The sequence below is a fragment of the Rhinolophus sinicus genome, linkage group LG06 (genome assembly GCF_036562045.2).
Source record: "Rhinolophus sinicus isolate RSC01 linkage group LG06, ASM3656204v1, whole genome shotgun sequence".
NCBI lineage: Eukaryota > Metazoa > Chordata > Mammalia > Chiroptera > Rhinolophidae > Rhinolophus > Rhinolophus sinicus.
The window spans coordinates 9,047,470-9,062,593 of NC_133756.1; the positions used below are offsets into that span (position 1 = coordinate 9,047,470).

At 39.6% G+C, this 15,124-nt stretch overlaps 1 protein-coding gene across 1 annotated transcript in view; it reads right to left on the bottom strand.

The window, feature by feature from the left end:
• Positions 1-10,036: 10,036 nt before the first annotated feature.
• Positions 10,037-15,124, bottom strand: part of SFPQ (splicing factor proline and glutamine rich) — a 44,063-nt gene continuing 38,975 nt past the window's right edge. Inside the window, exon 12 of the mRNA XM_074334373.1 lies at positions 10,037-12,228. The gene's annotated coding sequence lies outside the window, so the exon portion shown is untranslated. The remainder of the gene's footprint in view (positions 12,229-15,124) is intronic.

A 15,124-nucleotide genomic window follows, 5' to 3' on the forward strand; every position in this document is an offset into this window, starting at 1 on the left:
TTAGGGTGAAGGAGAGTGTAAAAATTGGGGGCAGTGAGTGTTTATTTAGTGATGTGGTCAGATTTAAAACATGTTTATCTGAGAAGGATATATGAAGATGAACATTCATAGAAACATGAATATACAGGCAGGTGTTTCTGTAAGTTGTATGTGAGTTAAATTACTATAAATATACATGTGCAGATACAAGCAAGGGCTAGAAGGAGTTAGGAGTCGATTAGGCTGTGACATTCTCCTGAGTGGCCTCAGGCAACCTTGACAATGACAAGACAGACAGCTTTCTGCGTGTTGTGCCTCTCTGGGACCAGCCTCGGGTCCTCGCACAATGTTAGACTTCAGAATCGGACAGCACTTTGGTGATTACGTGGTAGAGGCTTGAGAAGTACATGAATCCCTGCCACAGCATTCCAGAAAGAGTCTCTGGTCTCTGTTTGCACACCTTTCAAGGCAAGGAGTTAACTCCTCCTTGGCAGCTCCTTTCCCAGTGGACAGCTCTGCCATCAGAAAGGTTCTGATGACAAACCCTGGCCGGGCCACAGGAAAGTATCTCCCTTTTCTGCCCTCACCCCCACTTACTTAATTCAGCTCTGGGGTTTCATCAATCACTGTGCCTAAAGTTATCAAGTACTGTTCAGCCAGAGCCACTGCTGGGCCCTAGAGACAGATAGATGGATGAAGTAAATTTTGGCTTTTAAAGTTCATGCCTTAGAGGGAAGGCGGATATGGAAAAATTATAAACAAGAATAGAGGAGGGAGTGATTAACTTGGCCTGGGGGAAGAGGGGCGGCTTTCAGGAAAGGATTCCTGGAGGAAGGAAGACACTGGAAGTAAATCAGAGGGCAAAGTCAGGCAGAGGGAACTTTGCAGTCAATGCTGCCTCCTCTACCCACATAAGCTCCTACTATGTCCCTAGCTCTAGGCTCTCTTCTCTCCTGCCAAGTCCAGAAATCCAGAGCGAAGAAAACAGGCATAGAAATCCCTGAGGCCAGGGCAGGGTCAGGCAAAGTTACAGGTAGAGCTGAAGGTGCCACCATATAAACCCAGCAGTTAGCCAGCTGCCCCGTGGGGCCCAGACCTATGCTTGACACCGCTGTGGAAGAGGCCCAGAAGGAAAGGACAAGTCCTTGATGAGGCAGAATAGGGTTAAAAAAGTGAACCTGAAGCAGGACTGCCCAGGCCTGCATCCCCTCCCCAGGAACTGCCAAGGCTCATCCCCTAGAAATAAATCTGATGTCTAAACCCTCATAAAAAGAGGAGATGAGACACAACTGGTTTTAACTGGTTCTTCACACATGTGCAAACTGCCGAAACCTACCCATTATTGAACTCTAGCGTAATTATAATGCAATTAGAATAGAATGAATATTAAGGCTTGCCACCCCACCTCTGTGGGTTTTTCTGTATGCATTCTGGGTAAGAGCATGCTCAAAAAGAAACTAGTTATATAACTAACATACGTCAATCAAATGACCTCAGTCTATACGTCACATCTCCTGCATAAGGAAATTTACCTACACTTTCCTATATAAGGAAAAGCTAACCTAAAGTTAGGGACAGTCCTCTGTCCTGGCACCGTCTAGGCCAGCTTCTTTCTTCTTGAATAACTTACTTCCTTGCTCTCCTCATTTCAAGCTGAGTCTGTGAATTCTTTTCATCTTTTGTGAATGACTAGGGGTTAATTCCAATGACACAACAGTCCTGGTGCTGAAAACCCCCATCCCAGCTCACACAGAGAGCTTACAGGAGGGTGTGCTAAACCAGGAAGCTGTCCTAAGTTCTGGCCTTGGTGGGTGTCTGGACCCCTGGACAAGAGAGTAGGAAAGGCCATGGGCCTGGCCTGGCTGAACAAGCTCTTGTGTCATGGATCCCTGCTATAGACTTGGGCTCCTAACTACTGCTATGCAGGCATAAGTCTGTGAGCACCGTGGAAGCTAGGACACACCTTGGACTCTATGGTCACACCATCCCAGCTCAACACTGGTCATAGATTGTCAGACTAGAGAAGGCTCTAGGGCTCTAAGGAGGAAGAAAGGAAGGAAGCAAGTGAGTTCCTACTGGAACAGCCACTACACCGGATGCCGGGTATTTCACACAAATTAATACCACAGCTCTGAACTTCATCCTGGTCCCAAAGAAGGATACACATTAAACTATTAACAGCACTTATCTCTAGTGAGTAGAATATTAGAGGACTTTGTTTCAATGTTTTACAGGATGATATATTATCAGGAATAAATTATTTCTAACAGCCAAAATGTCAGATGATCAGTATATCTGTAATCTGCATGGATTTAACAAAAAGAGTCTCTAAGGGCTCTTCCAGCTTTAATAAGTTATGATCAGATGCAATAATTAAAAATATATAGATAAAATATAGATATAGATATAGATAAGGTATATACCTTATTTCCCACTTTGTGTATGTAAGGAGTCAGTCATTATAGAACTAACTTCTGTCCACCCTCTCATTCTCCCTCAGTTGAGGTAGTGACTTCTCTAAATGGGGAGATTGGAAGGATAACCTGATTATGTGCCTCTTCCTCTTTTCTTTCTACATAGAAGCAAGTTGTCAACAGGGAACAGTAGTTGTTTTTTGGTTCTTCTCTGCCTTAAGCCTCACAGAGGCAGGCTTGCCACGTGGGGAGGCTATATCCTCCAACCTAGCCTTTTCCAGTGATGAAGGTGATATTTGCCATTTCCTGAGTCTTATTTCTCAATTGGTTTAGAAGTTAGTGGGGAAGAGGAGTACTAATTATTGGGGCCCCTAAAGGCCCCCAATAATTTAGTTGAAAGAACACTAAATCAGGAGATGCAAGGTCAAGTTTGTAATCATAGATCTGCCACCCATGAGTTGTGCCCTGGGGTACCTCAGTTACCATTAAGGCCTCAATTTCTTATCTGATAAAGTCTAAATTCTTGATTATAAGCAACAGAAACAAGGAATGGTTATTTTAAGCCAAAAAGGGAAAATATGTGATAAGGATATTTATTGGTGGCTTGCAGAATGATAAAAACTAAAAGAAATGGTTGAGACAATGGACAGAATCAGGGACCTCCCAAGATCTTGCAGCTTGATCCATATTACTGCTATTGCTAAAACAAACGTTATGCTAAACATTCTGTCTTTTAGTCTGGGTAAGCTAAATACTAAAATAATCTCCCAAATTACAGAGGTTCTACACAATGCAAGTTTCTGTCTCACACAACTGTCCAACATGAGTGCCCCTGGTCTTGTAGCTTTTTTGGGCAGCTCTCCTCCAGGCAGTGTCTCACGGACCCAGACTCCTTCCATCTTGTGGCTCTGTCCTCCTCTATGTCCGTGGAGTCCTTTCCATTCAGCTAATGATTGGGAAAAAAAGGGAAAAGATCTTGTGTAGGAGGTTTATACAAGTCTGGCCTAGATGTTGGGCATTCCATTGTCCAGAACTCAAGTTACATGACTACACCTAACTACAAGGAAAATGTAGTTCATCTGTATGCCTAGGCGAATAAGAAAATGGGGTTTGGTGAACATTTGACAATCTCTGTCACAACATCCCTTGAACAAAATTCAAAGTTCTGAGAATGGTCATCTGATTGGCCAAGTTTAAGTCACATGCTAATCTACTGGCCATACCATTTCCCTGAAAATAAGACCCACCCCAAAAATCAGCCCCAGTTAAGATCGTCAGCCAGATGGACACATTTAGTACGTTATGACAATGTTCCAGAAGAATATGACATGACTGTATTTGAATAAATGTAGGTTTTTGTACATGAAAAAATAAGACATCCCCTGAAAAAACGTCCTAAAGTGTCTTTTGGAGCAAAAATTAATATAAGACCCCATCTTATTTTGGGGGAAATACGGTCTAAGACCTGGTCTTATTTTTGGGGAAACATGGTATCAGGAAGGAAATACAGGAATAATCTATACTTCTTTATGAATTTCCCTAAAAAGGGGATCAGGGTGCTTAGAAACAGGGGAGAATTGGATGCTAGGCAGCCAAAAATGACGAGTGTCCAGGATATCTATAATATGCATAGATTAAACAAGAAAGTCTTCAAGGGCTTTTCTAACTTTAATAGTTTATGATTCAAATGCCAGAACTAAAAAAATATATAGATGTCCCAAGATTTCTAATGAGGGCAATAGTCCTCCCTGAGTCCAGGGCCTCCCTTGGAAGACCGAATAATTCATAGAACAAGATAACATTTGTCAGTGTATAGGAAAGCATTAGTGGTCAATGGAACCATATACTGTAAGAAAAGTGTGATTCAGAATGTAATATATTAAAATCGAGAACAGCACTGCAAGGTCATGACCTTAAAATATTTTTTCCCCAGGTTTCTCACTACTACTTTAGCAGCTCTTAATAGTTTGCCAAACATTTACTCTCAAGTATACTCCTAAATCTTAAAAGCAGTCTTTAGTAGTTTTATTCACCAAAAGAATCTGGAAATCATTGCAGAGTAGCTGATTCTATGGGACTGGGTGGAAAATTCAGTATGACTTTAGAACATTCTGTTGTGTTAAGAAAGAAAGGATGTTTCAAGGATGTCAGGAGTAGAGCTAAAGGGAGAAAGCTTAAAGATGTACCCACTGGCCAAGTTGTAATAATTTGATTTTAAAACATAATTAGAGTTAATAGGACTAGGTCAAATCTACAAAGACTATGCATTCATAATAAGACTCAAAAGAGAAAAATAAAAAATAACTTTAATATAAGTTTGAATACAATGTGATACATTTAATAATGAGTTATATGTGTACCTTTGCATTTGCAAGTATGAATGCATATTTTTTCTTCTGTAAAGGGTATGTTGATTTAAATATATCCACATATAATTTACTTGTATTTATGTTTTATACATGAGCAAGCTGGTAAAAATGAACCAAAAACTTATGAATATGCCAAAGCACCTTTTAAAAGTACCAAGTACAGGAAGGATCCGTCAGTACTAAGTGATTTCATTAAATTGTTATGACCGGATAGGAAAGTCCACCAGTTAGTTAATTAGCACCAGATTAACAATAAGCAAGTAAAAATAGAGTTCGACAGATATTTTAAGAATGAAAAGAGTGAATCAATCCTTCATCTCTCAGGAGATAAAACAACTACACGGCCTTGCTAATTATAATAAATGACTGATAAGAAATACGTAAGGTTTTAAGCAGATTGATGTCATGTAATGGCAGGATGATTGATTAGGGACTACTGGTCATGCAAAACTTAGAGCTTACATCATTTCCTGAGTAGAAATGAAGTTTCAAAAATTAAAAACCATAGGAAAACAGAGACTTATAAGTCTCACATTATTTAAAAAATTTATTATAAAAAAGCATTAAGTTAATGGTCTAAATTACCTTGGACAGAAAAACTAGGTCTTATATCTCAAGCAAGAAAGAATTAGTTGATATCACAGATCACAGAACCTCAATTGGTCTAAAACTGTATTTCTTTTTCTACTGGATTTTGGAAGATTTCTGAAATCCCAGAAAATAATCAAAATTATATTACTTAAACCTCAAAAAGATATCAAAGTAAATATAGGTATAATCTTAAGAGGTATAAAAACAGTGCAAAAATAATGTAGTAATATCTAACCCATGGCACTGAATAGGTTTAACTATAAGTGTAGTCGACTTTGTAAACTGTGTATTTGTGCATGCTTTGCTGATGTTTGTGGTATATGAGGTACTCAAAAAAATCAACCATATTAAATTTGAAATTGCAATTTAAATTGTTTAAGGGAATTAATCAAATGTGTAGTCCATGTTTAATGCTCAAGAAAAAATGATCTAACCTTTCATTAGAAATATGACTTTGGTAAATTGTTACTAAACAACAAATTGTAAGTTTTCTTCCCCAGGTGAAAAAGCCCATTGGAAATGAAAGAATCCATCAATAATTCTGAATCATAAGGCACAAAGTAGATAATGTGCTTTTACTACTCCTTAGGAAGAAGAGGAAATAATAAATGGGAGACTGGAATATGGGGTAGGTTGAAAGAATTTGGGAAACTGTTGCATACACGTTCTGAGAAAGATGGACAACCAAACAGATAATTAGTCCACAGTGTGGTGAATATTGCAGAAGGAATGCTCTGGGAGCACAGAGGAATAAGAGGTTAACCCAACCTATTACATACCAGATATAGTAGAATACTATGTAATTTGTAACCAAGTATCATGGAAACCTCACATCAGTTCTAATTACAAGGTTTTCTCAGAGTGTGGGGAAACCAGATTAAACCTAAAATGTCCCCATGGCTATGATCTAGATATGTATTCTCCAGGCCTACCTAATTGAAAAGATAGCCAAGAAGTCTCTTTGCCAATAGGCTTCTGGGAGAGAACTGATGTGAAGAGAAAAGATAAACCATCAGTACAAGCCTGCTACAGTAACGAGCCTCAGGGATAGAGGAGAGGCAACCAAATAGATACAGTGTCTGTCACTTGGATTTGATTCAACCTCAGTTCAAAGGGACTCATGTCTAGGTCTAGGGAAAGGAAGAAAGACAGGCCAAATGAGGTCTCAAGAAGAAGCCAGAAAGAGCAATACTCAAAACTTGAAATATCAGTTTTAACTAGCATTTCTGACATATATTAACACTATCTTGGGACCCATTTAATTGAGTATAACACAAAAATGGGAGAGATCATCTCCTCACGTTTATTATAGATATCAAGAGGTCCACATTACCAGGGAAAGAACCAGGAAAATGTTGAGTACAAACAAATTAAGGGGCTCAGAGATTAGTTAAGCAGCTTCTGCCAGGTTGTAAGTGATAGAGTTAGAGTTTGGATCCAAACATTGTGTGGATCCAATTCCTATCCCTTTTTCAGTTCAACATGCTTCTCTGTGGTCTCCTGGCTTTGTTTATTTCAAATGATAACTACTTCACCTGCAGCTCTCTCAAGTGGAGGATGCTCGGTCTCCTATACCACCTGCTTTAAGATCTCAAGTTGAATCTACATCCCCCATGCTCCCCATTGCTGCTCTTATGTAAAAATTCATGTTTCTTTAAAGCTTATATCATCAGGCTTTATTAGACACTTCTCCTTACTACTGGCATCTACTCATCTCTTAGTCACTCTTCAACACTCATTGAAGAATTTGGCTGCTAGCTCATTATTTATCTTTTCTGCCATGATTTCACCTTCCTCACGGACACTTCTAACACCCTATCTCTCAGTTTTTTAGCTTCTCATTTTCAGTGAACTTTCCCCCATTCCACTTGAACTTACCCATCCCAGTGACCACATCTTGAATCTTTTGATTGCCTAAAATTTCTCCACCTCTGAAAATATACTCAGATATCCCACTTTATAAACATAGCCTTTTGTCTTTTCTGTTTTCTCACTCAATTTCTCCCTCTAAAGCTATACTTCTATTTATATAAGCTATAAAGACTTCTGGTTCCTCGCTCTGTCTACTTTCTTCCTATTTATTAACCTTCTGCTGTCTTCTCTTCCTTTTATGTTTTCTCCTAGTCACCTGCCAATATCCTAAATTCTCTCCTATGGACCTGCTATTGTACCTACCTGGAAACACAACCCTGAGGCAACTTCTTCATGCCCATCCCTGGGCTGCTTACTATTGTTGGTAAAAATCATGCAGACTACCAACTTGGTGCAAATATAAATTCAAGGTCCTCAGCCTCAACTGGGCTAATGGTATTGCCCAGAAATCATCCCATGCCTGTTCTCTCTTCCATTCTTCACAATGACTATTTAGAGTTTCTCATTTGTTTTCAAATCTCTAACCCTATCACCTCATTCACAGCAGATGACCTGACCTCTTATTTCACAGAGAAAATACTATAGAAGCCATTAAATAAGAACTTCCTCAGCCCCTAGCACCAAACTCTCAAAGTTTTCTGCAGTTACGCCCACCATTCTTTCTCTCCTCCCATTACAAAGGAAGGAGTGTCTCTCCAGCTACCACTTTGTCTTTGTCACAGCCACACACCTCTTAGAAGAGCTGACGACACTCACTGGTTTCATTTCTTCATATCACACCCACGCCTCAATCCACTCCTATCTAGATTCTGCCTTCTATGGAAACTGCTCTTGGTAAATTCACTAATGACTTTTTTGCTAAATCCTATGGAAGTTGATCTGTCCTTATTTTATGAATCAGCAGTATTGCTATTGTTGACCTCATCCTCTTTTAGACCCCCTTTTCACTTAACTTTGTGATACCATATTCTCCAAATTTTCCTCATACGACCTTGGCCGTTTCTTCTTAGTCTCTTTTTGTGTTCTCATCTCTATGAGGTTGGACAATTAAGTTTGCGAACTCATCCTAGAAAAAGTGCTACATACTTCATTGCTGAATATCACTATGGTCACCTTCGAAGTACTCCCCTTGGGAAGCTATGCACCAAAGCCAGCACCTAGTCCACCCTTCAAAGCAATTTTGGGACTCTGGAATGGCCATCACAGTTGTCATCATATTACCCTTGATGTCCTGAATATCATCAAAATGTCTTCCTTTCAATATTTCCTTTATCTTTGGGTAAAGGAAGAAGTCACTGGGGGCCAGATCAGGTGAGTGGGGAGGATGTTCCAATACAGTTATTTGTTTACTGGCTAAAAACTCCCTCACAGACAGTGCTGTGTGAGCTGGTGCATTGTCATGATACAAGAGCCACGAATTGTTAGTGACAAGTTCAGGTTGTCTAACTTTTTCATGCAACCTTTTCAGCACTTCCAAATACTAAACTTGGTTAACTGTTTGTCCAGTTGGTGCAAATTCATAATGAATAATCTCTCTGATATCAAAAAACATTAGCAACATTGTTGCAACAAGTTTGTGAACTTAATTGTCAGACTAATTCTTTAATTATAAGTCTGCCTCAAGGTTTCTCTCTTTGGACTTCTTTTCATCTCACTCTACCCACTGTGACTATTCTTTCACCACCCACCTCTATGGCTGTAATGATCAACTCCATATGATGACTCATGAAGCTGTAACTCTTTCCCAGATATTTCTTCTGAACTGTTTATCCAACTGTCTATTAAATATTTCCCTTTGGGTATTCCACAGGATCTCAGACTCAACATATCTAAAATTGAACCCATTATTTGCCTCAGTTCCATACCCCCTCAACTGCTCCTCCTTCTGTGTTACCTATCTCATGGAATGATACCACTATCCACCAGGTTTTCTGATCAGCATACTTAACTCTTTCATCACCCACATTCGTCTACAGTGATTCTTCTCTTAAACATCTCTTTAATCAGCTCGTTTTTCTCCACCCACACTTCCACTCTCCAGGTTCAGTACACCATCCTCTCTGATTTGGTTCAGGACACCATCATCTCTAATTTGGAGGCTGGAAGTAGATGAGGCCACATCATGTTAAGCATTATAAACCAGATTACGAAGTGGGAAGGGTAGAGGGAAGACATAAAAGGCCTTTGATCAGCAAGTTACTGGATCAGATTTACATTTCAGAAAAACTGCTCTGGCTGCTGCTGTTGGGTAAGAAGGGAAGAATAATTGTTATGTACAGAGACCACTTCTGAAGGCCAATTTGGAACCTAGACTGGAATCTGAGTACTCCACCTCCCAGGTATTTTGATTAAGTGAGTGATGGTCATTTAACAGACTCAGCACCTTGCTGAGATTATTTTCCCCTCTAAATCATCAGGAAACTCATGTCTATATCCAGTAAAAATATCCTTCAGGCATGGAGGTAAAATAAAGACATCGTTATAGGAGAAAATCAAAATAATTTGTTGCTAACAGACCTGCTCTAAGAGAATTGCTAAAGGGAAGTTCCTCTGATAGAAGAGAAATGGTACCTGAAGGAAACTTGGAACATCAATAACAGAAATGGTAACTATCTGAGTAAACATAATATACTACTCTTCTCCTCTTGAGTTTTAAAAATCCTTGATAGTTTTCACATTGATGGAATTTACAATTCTAATACATAAGACAACTGTAACATAAAGGGTAGGGAGAAGATAAAGGGACTTATATGGGGTAAAATTTCTACCTTTCACTTGAAGAGGTCAAATATTGATTCTAAGTGGACTATGAAAAGTTACTTATGTTTATTGTAATCCTAGAGTAACCACTAAATATAACATACAAAGAGATATGGTCATAAACAAAAATTAAAATGGAATACTGAAAAATGTTCAAATTAGCCAAAAGAAGGCAAGGGAACAAAGGGAACAAATAACAGATATAAAATGGTATACCTAATTTCTATATACTATATTAGGAAGGTAAGAATAACTGTTGGAGAAATTAACTTCAGTTACCAGTCTAGTACAGCAGATCCTCCAATAACATTGTTTCAGTGTTACTCATTATAACGATGCCCTAGGAACTTAACTTGTCTATTATCAATTAGCCTATGGCAAAATTGGTTTCGTTATACTTTGTTTCCCTTAAAGTCAGAACCTATGGACGATGTTACACGAAGACTTACTGTATTCAACATCACCAAAGGGTCTGAATTTGAAGTTAATTACAGAGGATATTTAGGGACCAAAACAGCAGGGTCAGGAGGCGCCTAGACATCACATTCACAAGGAGCCTCATATTTAGACTTTTCATAGTATCTCAAGAAGTATGGTCAAAGACAGGATTGCAATAAATTAATCATTCGACTTTATGTATCTTTTATAATCCTATTATGACTTTAAGAATAGCACTTTTTTTTTTTTAAGATTTTATTGGGGAAGGGGAACAGGACTTTATTGGGGAACAGTGTGTACTTCCAGGCCTTTTTTCCAAGTCAAGTTGTTGTCCTTTCAATCTTAGTTGTGGAGAGTGCTGTTCAGCTTCAAGTTGTTGTCCTTTCAGTCTTAGTTATGGAGGGCACAGCTCAGTTCCAGGTCCAGTTGCCGTTGCAGGGGGCACAGCCCACCATCCCTTGCGGAGTCCAGGAATCGAACTGGCAACCTTGTGGTTGAGACCCCGCGCTCCAACCAACTGAGCCATCCGGGAGCTCAGCAGCAGCTCAGTTCAAGGTGCCATGTTCAATTTTAGTTACAGGGGGCGCTGCCCATCATCCCTTGCAGGACTTGAGGAGTTGAACCAGCAACCTTGTGGTTGAGAGCCCACTGGCCCATGTGGGAATCGAACCGGCAGCCTTCGGAGTTAGGAGCATGGCGCTCTAACCGCCTGAGCCACCGGGCTGGCGCAGCACATTTATTTGATCCCATACTTTTTTTAGGCGTTGAAAGTGTTAAAACTTGTTAAATAGCATTTAAAACCTACTATGATTTTTGCCACACTATTTTGGGATTATGCTAACTGTAATATACTAAGAGGTCCCCAAAATGGAAGAAGCGGGAACCCCCTCACCATCTCTGTGAATAATTACTTTTATTGGGAATTTACTCTGTACCTGGCACTTTACTAGCATGGCCTTTCTAATCTTCACAAGCCTATGATGTAGCCATTATAATTATCCCCATTTTAAGGATGAAGAAATTGGGATTGACAGAAGTTGCCAATAGAGACCTCTCTCGAATCCAGGATATCCAATTGCTGAGCCTGAGCTCTGAGTCAATCGACGCTGCCTCAGCCTTCAAGGGTCCAAATGTGGCTTTCATCTAGATATGACTTAAAGGGTTAAGAGCCTAGGAGGCCGTGAGGGCTCTACCCAGTCCCCTCACCCACCTCCCCCCTTATTCCAAAGTCACCCTTTCCAACTACAAAAGGGGCCTTAAGGGGGCGGCTGCGCTGCGCATGCTCTGCCGCGGAGCACTGCGGGAAAGGGGCGGGGCCCGCGCTTCCTTTGGCGTCCAAGTTCCTGTGAGAATCCTCGCGTGGCGGGCGGCCGGGGGAGAAGTTGGTAAGCTTCCCTGAGCCGCTCTGGTGTCGGTCTGTATTCGTGCCTTACGGATGGGCGGAGAGTTTCGCGTGTGGGAGGGAGATGAAGCGTGTTGGGCAGGGTTTTTAGAAACCGGGCCTGCGAGCGGATTCCGCCGTCTGGCGTTCGGCAATTCCGGGACAGGCCCCTCATTGTGTTTGTGGTCTTCTTTAACCTTGTCGGCAGAGAGTCGGGGGGCCATTGCCCCCAAATTCCAGCGTTTCTCGCCGCCTACTGCTCCTGCATCGTAAATGGGCTTTCAGCCTTTGGTCTCTCCGCGGCCTCCGATTTTAAAACATTCATCTGGTCACATTTGTGGCTTCTCCTTCATTAACTAGTGATTTCTTTAAACTTGAAAACCTGGAGCTCCCTTTGCAAATTGAATTATACACAGGATCTCAGCTAAAAAAAAGATAAAATAATTACAACGAAAGTTAAACTTGATGAATGCGGACTTGAAATGGAATTAGATGAAGGTGCAATCTTTATCACTTTATTTCAGTAGTTTGCGGTAGTGGACAAGATTGAGGGTGTCTTGGTTTGCTTGGACTAGTGTTTGCAGACGGTTAACTTTTTCAGTCTCGTTTTACTTTTCAATTAAACTGATCCAAAAGCTGGAAATTAGATAAGTGAATTTTCTCTTAAGAGTTGAACCACCAGTAACCTCTGATAATAACTTGTATTGCTCATCACAAATTTATAAGACAAAAAACCATTAAAATTATAGCAAGAACTATAATGCATTTATCCCTGACAGTAGCAGGACTTAACAGTGTCCTTTTAACTCCTAGGTTGAGGCAAGAGCATTAGAGGAGTAGATGCCCTTGCATTTGAGTGAATTTGCTTTTAGGGTTTTCTGTGAGTGAAAAAGCATAGTAGGTCCAAAGCTGTAACCTTCCTCTGCAATGACCTAGCTGCAAGGAATTGAACTATATTCACCCAGATGGCAAAAAAGCTATTTTCTGAAAGTCTGTGCTAATCTAGCACAAATTAGTGCTTTGGACATCTCCAAAATACTTACCATTTGGTATATAACACATTAAGTGTATCTGGTGATTTTTATCAGTTTTTTAAAGTAAATTTTTATTTAAAAATGAGATGTGAATGAAATTTTTGCTGAATCCCAAAAGCTACTGATATACAAGATTAATTTCAAGGTTTTTTGTGTTTAAAGACCTTCTTGATACAATACCTGTCTGCTTTCCCAACTTCATTTCCTTCCACTATCACTCTTGCATTTTATCTTCAACAATAACTCCACTCCTTATGCTTCCCATATACTTGTGCTTTTGCACATGCTGTCCCTATACCTGAAATAGTCCATTATTGCTTCATAGAAACCTTCTTTAGAACCTACCTCAAATTCACCTTCTAAAAGACTTTAACCATCTTCTCTTTCCTCATTTCTACTTAGTACCTTGTATATACTTACAGTATTATTGCAGTTATCATACCGTGCTAGGCAGAGCATTATGAGTGTGGGGACATCCTAATAATCTCTGTAACTTTGTAAATAGTGGCTCCCCATTGCCTATAAAGCTAAGCATGGACATTTTAGTTTAGTTTGAAAATCATTTCATCTTCTGCCTCCAACATTCCTATCAAGCCAGTTAAAAACTTGCAGAACTCAACTGAATAGTTTTAACTTTGCAAAGTATAAAGGATAACACTATCCTAATTATTGTAGCTTTCTAGTAAGTCCTCCAACTTTTTTTTTTTTTTTAGATTGTCTTGGCTATTATTTGCCTATTTGTGTGATGACTGACACTTTTGAAGGGATTCCAAGATGCCAAAGCTCAGAGATGCTTTATTTTTAATTGATGTTTGGGCTTGCATAGCATTTTTACTTTCAGGTGAAAGGAATCTACTTAATGACAATCTAGTAAATTTCCAGTGACTTTTGCTTTGCTGGTTGTATGTATTAGGTTGGTACAAAAGTAATTACGGTTTAAAAGGTTAAAAATAATTGCCAAAACCGCAGTTACTTTTGCACCAACCTAATAATACTCAAATGGGCTGGACAGAGGCCATATGAACTTTTATTGCACTTCACAATCAGGCCTTATTTGTAGGGGCTTTCAATAAAAGCTGAGTTAAAGATCAGGGTGGTTGACTTTCGACCTCAGAAATAAAAGATAATGGCAAAATTTCTTGGGTCTTTCATGTACTAACTCGGAATAAAACCATAGAATTACTCCTGTAAGAACCTTAACTTATCCATATGTTTTAGTTAACCCCTGCCCTCCATCATCGTGAGTTGTAAAACTCCTTTTTTTTTTTTTTTTAAAGTTTATTGGGGTGACAATTGTTAGTAAAATTACATAGATTTCAGGTGTACAATTCTGTATTACATCATCTATAAATCCCATTGTGTGTTCACCACCCAGAGTCAGTTCTCCTTCCATCACCATATACTTGATCCCCCTTACCCTCATCTCCCACCCCCCACCCCCCAAAATTCTTTTTTTAAAAAGAGTATCTTTGTCTTGGTGATCAAGGAAGGGGAATCCAGGAGGCTTGTACTGTGCAGCCAAGCTAGGGTGGCAGGACGGGAAAGAGGGCCCAAGGATTTAGAATCAGAGGTGGCAGCTGCCAGAAAATTGGAGAGGAGACCTCAATTAAGGAAAAAGAACACAAGGAACCGGTTTGCCTTGAAAAAGAGACCTTGGGGCTAAGCCATCAGAAGCTCCTGGGATTCCTCAAAAGTTATAAAATGGAATTCTTTTTTAAGCCTGAATGTGCAATAATTTTTTATATTGTGGTTTTTACATTTTAGCTATCTTTTTACCAAAAAGGAATCCATTGGTTGGGGGAGGGTGTTGCAGGCATGAGCTGTGATGAGAAAATAGATTCAAGACATGTATTTAGAAGGTATATTTGATCCAATTTGGTGGTTAGATGTGGGGACTTTGGGAGACAGGAATTTAGTACTACCCATAGATTTCTGGTTTGGGAAATTGGGTTTATATGACAGTGCCATTTACCAAGAAAGAGAACATGTGTAAAGCAGGTTTATGGGGATAATATAAGAATACAATTTTAAATTTCTTGAATTTGAGGAACCTATGGAACACCCAAGTGGAGGTATTTAATAGGTAATTAGGTATATGGGCTGGAGCTCAGGAATGTAGAGGAATATATAGGTATTAGTTGAACCCCAGGTTGTACCTGTAGAGCAAGTGAGAACAATCCTGGGTGTTAACATAAAAACCATCCAAACCTGTAGAGAATTTTTATAAGTTTATTTGAGACACACTGACAGACAAATGCCAGGGAGCAAGTCTCATATGCTCCAGAA